Genomic DNA, 6,002 nt, shown 5'->3' with positions numbered 1-6,002 from the left:
CCAAGAGTTCCCAGGTCTTGCCACACTGCTGGCCAACCAGGTCTTCACCCGGGTTCACAGAAGTCTATTGAATGTTGTAGGGCTTAGCTCACCGCTTCATTGCTGTTTTCCCCTCACTTCCCCTTATCGGTGTCGAACGTGGTCACCAATCACAGCATGTATTCCCATTGAGTCTTAGTCTTGGAAGGGGATTTGCACCAACAGGTAGTTTTTAAAGCCATAGCAATGGATGAGATTATGCTGGGAGTATGTAGAGAAAGGAAAGTGGGCTCAGGACTGGTCCTGTCTTTGCTCAAGTTAATTGCCCCTACCTAACTTCATTACACTCTATTTTGGCACCTGCCAACCACTCCTCGCCAGACTGCAAAGTTGTTTGAACTGCAAGGTTGGCGATTCAAGCTCACAGCTGCCCCTTTGAAACCCTATGCAGGGTGGCTATGGATCGGAACCAACTTGACAGCACTTAACAACACCAACAACCACTCCTCATGTTGAAGTGATTTGTTTCCCAATAGACTGGGAATATGTTGGGGGCAGACACATTTCTGCAGCTGCTGTGCCCATTGTAGTGCCTGATCAATGCAAGTTGGTTGGAATCAAAAGATGCTAAGATTCAATGAAGAAACTGCAGTTACCCACTGCATAATATCCGTTTAGGCGATGCCTCACTGCTTACATGGCATGTGTCCTCCAGGGGATGCCCACAGCTTGACTCGGCACCAAGCCCACCCTGCCATCCCCTACCCATGGGAATAAGTGCTCTTGCCACTGGGAGAAGTGGTTGCCTGATCCTGTTCCCAAACCCCCAGCGTGGGCAGGCATCATGGGCCTGACCAGAGATGGAGGCACCAGGTCACTGACATTACTCCTCTGTAGCCTTGGTGTGTGCCAGGAACTTTCCGGGGACTGTTGGGCAGGTTGAGGGCTCATCTGAGGTGTCTGCTGCAGGAGCTGAGGTGTCTGAGCAGAGTTCTGCACAGCAGTCCCCATAGCTTGTGGGCCTGGGTGTGCTCCCACAATATCCAAATCACGTAACATCTTCTTTCTCAGAATTATTGTGGACATAAAGTGATGCACAACTGTACTGTTTTCTTGTTGCTCTAGGTTTATCATGGCCAAATTCATGCTTTTGGGCTTTCTAGAATGTAGTTCATGCTCCAACCCTAAAGCAGCTGTCACTGCAAGAAAGGGGGGGTATAACTAGTCCTGCTGTGGTGCTGTGGGCTAATGTGCTAGACTGAAAAGTCGGTTTGAACCACAAGGTCTCCAGTTCAAGCTCACCAGGTAGGAACCCCTATACAGGGTTGCTATGGGGCGGAACCAACTTGATGGTACTTAACAACAGCTTCAACCTTTATATGTGTAGCTGCCAGGAGGTAGGACAGCAGGAGAGATGAGTTCTGACTTAGAGGAGCTGTAGATGAGTGGTCCAGACTAGGAAAGATAGGGAGAGCTCAACAAAAGGAGGCTAATTTAGGGAAGTGAGATGGAATAAACCAGAACATTTCCCCAGAAAGTATGAATATAACTTGTAGTGATTCTGTATGGGGTTTCTGAGGAGCAGTTAGAGAGTTTGAAATGTCAACCTTGCAGTTCAAACTGCCTTGCAGTCCAGTGCTTATTTCATCATCACTGGCTTTAGTGGTTGGTGCATAAATTTGAATAACAGTGGTATTAACTGGTCTTCTTGTAGGCATATGGATCTTATCTTCTTATAGACAGCCTTGTACTTCAAGATAGATCTTAAAATATTCTTTTTGATAATGAATACTAACTATGCCATTCATCTTGAATTTGTTGTTTCTGACATACTAAACCACATGATTGTCAGATTCAAAGTGGCCAATGCCATCAGTTTCAGGTCCCTGATGCCTAGGATGTAGTTCTGGTGTGGTGCTGTAGGATAAGCACAAGATCACAAGGTCAGTTTGAAACTCCAGGTGGCATTTGAAACTCATCAATCACTCCTTGGAAACCCTATACAGGGTTACTATGACTCGGAACCAACTCAACGGCACTTAACAACAACAGTGCCTAGGATATTGATCTTTATGCATTCCATTTCACTTCTGACAACTTCCAATTTTCCTAGATTCATACTTTGTACATTCCATGTTCTGATTATTAGTGGATGTTTGCAGCTGTTCCTACTTATTTTGAATTGTGCTCCATCAGCAAATGAAGGTCCCCAAAACTTACCTTCATATGTGTCATCACGGTCCACTCTACTCTGAGAAGTCAGCTCCTTCCCAGTTGTAATTTGAGTGTTTTCCAAACTGAGGGACTCATCTTCCGGCACTAATCTGACACTATTCTGGTGCTCTTCATCATGTTTTTAATCTCCCAGCATGATATCCAATAATGTTCTGCTGATATTCATAAGGTTTTCAGTGGTAGATATTCAAAAGTAGTCTGCTTCTGCCTCTTCCTAGCCTGTCTTAGTCTGGAAACTCCACTGAAACCTATCCAACTCGAGTGACCCTGCTGGTATTTAAAATACTGGTGGCACATAGCTTCTAGCATCACAGCAACATGTAAGTCACCACAGTGCAAGAAACTAACAGATGAGTGGTGGTTATTACTGCTTAGAATCTGTCTATATTCCTCTAGTTTAAAGATCCTGGTGTGGTGCTGTAGGATAATGTGCTGGACTGTAAGGTCAATTTGAGCTGCAAGATCGGCAGTTCAAACCTACCGGCTGCTCCTTGGAAACCCTACATAGGATCTGTAAGAGTCGGAACTGACTTGACAGCACAAAACAACAACAACAATTTAAAGGTACTAAGGAAACAAATAAGGAGTTCTGGTAGCATAGTGGTTACGAATCGGGCTGAGAACCTTAAGGTCAGCGGTTCGAAACTACCAGCCGCTCCGCGGGAGAAAGATGAGGCTTTCTACTCCCGTAAGGATTTATACCCTTGGAAACCCTGTACAGGGTCTCTATGGGTCGGAACCAACTTGATGGCACTTAACAACAACAACAACAACAACAACAAGGAAGCAAATAGAAATTTCCAATATCCCACTTTTTATGTATTTCAAGAAAATTCATGACTTTGTTCCATTTGCCTGGTTAAAGATTTGTTTCTTCTGCATCTTTTTCTAGTTTTCCTCAGCAGATAGATATTGCTCTGAATTACCTAATTTACCATCACTGAAACTGGGAATGCATCCTTCCAGATTTTAGTTAATTGTAGGACTTTGGATCCCATGTCCTTTGCTTCCTTGTTACTCTCATAAGGATAAAAGCACTGTACTTACTTGGCTTACAAGATTATTGTAAAGAGCACATGAGATAGGCAATGTGAAAACATGGAGCCCAATATGAATGTGAAACACTAGTGCCCATTTCCCCATGATCCTCAGCCCAGGATTTCTGGAGGCATTTAAACTTTTTGGAGAGAAAACTCATGATCACTCACAGACAGAGCTGGTGGTGTTCAAAGTAACTTGCAACAAGAAGGGTCTGTTACTTTCTATACCTTTAATTAATTAAGTCCCTTCTGATAGTTTCCACACATTTAATTTCTGCACAGGTAATGAATGGTCCAGCATTCACTTACGTAGCTAAATCTTAAATCTGAATGTTCTGTTGAGGTTCTTTTTTTTTTTTTCCTTTGAAAGTCAAGTGTCTTCTGTCTTTCTTTTATTATCATCGTAGGCTTCGCATCAAGATACATAGCAATGATAGCAGGTTTATTTTTGAAGCTTAGTATTTAATATTAAATAGCTCTTCCCATTTTAATTTTACATCAGTCTGCCAAGAAAAAAAAAAAAAAATTAAAACTCAAGTTATTTGAAGGCTGGACCCACTTCCATGATTAGCTGGGCTATGTAAAAGTTAGGAACTCTAGACCCAGAGAGGGAGAGGGGCTGTGCTCTTCCTGCTGTGTAAGGAGATTCAGGCCCTAGAAAGATGGGACCAGGTTATAATTGTTTTTTAAAAGTGTGCTACAAAAACAGATAGCCCATTATAAGCCAGCTTACAAAGTAAGGATGGGAGTATGGGAAGGACATTTTCTTCCAGAAACAGAATTTCTGAAGAGTCCTAGTCCATTGTTTTTTCCCCAAAATGGTTGGAAGACAGGGGAAAATCTCAACATTAGCTTCAAAGTACTGTCTTTGTGAGGGGACGAGGGAGGTTGCTGAGGAGGGAGATTGCTAAGTAAGACCATCCCCTCTCTTCCCAGCTAGGGAAATGGAAAGTTTATTGTCCAGTGGGTTTGAATGAAAGTGGGCTCTACTAGGTGTCTTCTAGAAACAGACATCTCAGACTCTTCCTCACTTCAGCAAAGAAGTTATTTTTAAAAGCACTTGGGAAGTTCCTCCTCCATCCATCTGGTGGGAAGGTTTAGAGAAGGGAGTCATCAGTACAGACACCTTCTAGGCCATAATGAAATTTCTGAAGGTTGGAGACCCCATAGAAGTGTAGAAAGGCTGCTGTCGCCACCAAGACATGGAAAATCTGGTGAAGCTGGAACCACATGTCAAACTTTCCAGGAAAGAAGCAGTCAGGAATTCAAGCAGCATACAAGCCAGCTCCAGTGATGTACATCACAGCCATGAGGAAGAACCAGCCCATCTGGTCCACCGGGGTGGCCTTGACAAAGCCCTTGGTGATAGATAGTGAAGCACATAGTGGGCATAACCCCACTCAAGCCAAGTCCCAGGAACACTCCTTCTCTTGTCTGCCAATGCTTAAGAGTGGCAAACCAGTCCCACTGTGGCACAATGATGGCAGAAATGCCCAGGACACAGACGATGGATAGGTAGATGAGCCCTGGCTGTGGGGAGCAGTAGAAGGAGTAATAGAGCCAGGGGACAAAGCTCCCCATGATCAGTAGAGCCATCCCTGAATAGTCCAGTTTGGAAAAAGTCCAAGAGACTTTCTCTAAATGACAAGAGACGGTGTAGAAGAACCAAGAGAAACTGAGGCAGAGCACTGCACCCAGAAAGAACATCTCTCAAACCACCTTCTCCAATAGAGGGGCCATGGAATACATATTTGGTCTGAACATGGTCAGGATTCCCCCAAAGAGAAACAGCACAAAACCAAGCATATGGGTCCATATATTGCCAGTTTCTCCATGGATGTGGCAGATTCTCTTTAAACAAGCTCAAAAGGAGGGCATAGGTGGTCTTCGGCCACGCAGTAGGTGTTCATTGTCTTTCAGACAGTAAAGGAGCACATTATACGGGATGACTCTCCAACATCCCTCTCAGACCTTATATACAAATTCCTCTATCTTTTCCATGGTGTGGTGGGCTTGCAAGGGAAGCGTCAGGACCTGCACCTGCTCCTCCTCAGTTTTAGTTGGATTGGCGATTGCCCATCTGCCCTTCTCTTCTAGCAAGGGTCCCAGTTCAGCCAGTTCCACTGTGTCAGTTTCCCTGTTGCTGGCAGGTGCCCCATTGCCCTGTGCCATCATGGATCCTTTGTAGGAAGACATCTGGCTGGTATCCCAACAGCCGGCAGCTTCAGTTTGGGGAAAAATGGGGGCCTCTCAGCCCCAGAGGAGTGGGGGCAGAGATCTCCTGTGGTGGTAGGACAGCAGCTCTGCTGAGGCCGAGGTCCCCCTGGCTACATCAGTGGCTCCGGAGGCAGCCTGTGGTCGAGCAGCTTGGGATCTTCAGCGCCCACCCCATCCCGGAAGGGGCGCCCGACGACCTGCTCTGTTGAGTTTTAAATATTAATACTTTATTTGTTGGTGCTGCTATATACACAGCAAAACGTACACCAATCAAATAATTTCTGCCTGTAAAACCCAACGACACTGATTACGTTCTTCAATTGTGCAGCCATTGTGACCTGTCTTTTCTCAACTATTCCTTCCCCATTAATGTAAACTCACTGCCACCTCCATTTCCTGTCTAATCTTTTGTGTTGCTGTTGTTATGATGATTCCATAGAGACAGTGCTTCAAAGAGCACATGCTCAAGGTGGACATTCTTTATTAATTAAGTTAAACTGGTATATCCATTGCATTTCATTATACTTCCTT

The 6,002-nt window shown here is 44.6% G+C and overlaps 1 pseudogene; it reads right to left on the bottom strand.

The window, feature by feature from the left end:
- Positions 1-4,351: 4,351 nt before the first annotated feature.
- Positions 4,352-5,450, bottom strand: LOC102810860 (annotated as a pseudogene).
- Positions 5,451-6,002: the final 552 nt, after the last annotated feature.

The sequence above is a fragment of the Chrysochloris asiatica genome, unplaced genomic scaffold, assembly GCF_000296735.1.
Source record: "Chrysochloris asiatica unplaced genomic scaffold, ChrAsi1.0 scaffold00071, whole genome shotgun sequence".
Classification (NCBI taxonomy): Eukaryota; Metazoa; Chordata; class Mammalia; order Afrosoricida; family Chrysochloridae; genus Chrysochloris; species Chrysochloris asiatica.
The sequence above is the reverse complement of the archived record's forward strand: the minus strand, read 5'-3'. Positions and strand labels throughout refer to the sequence as shown.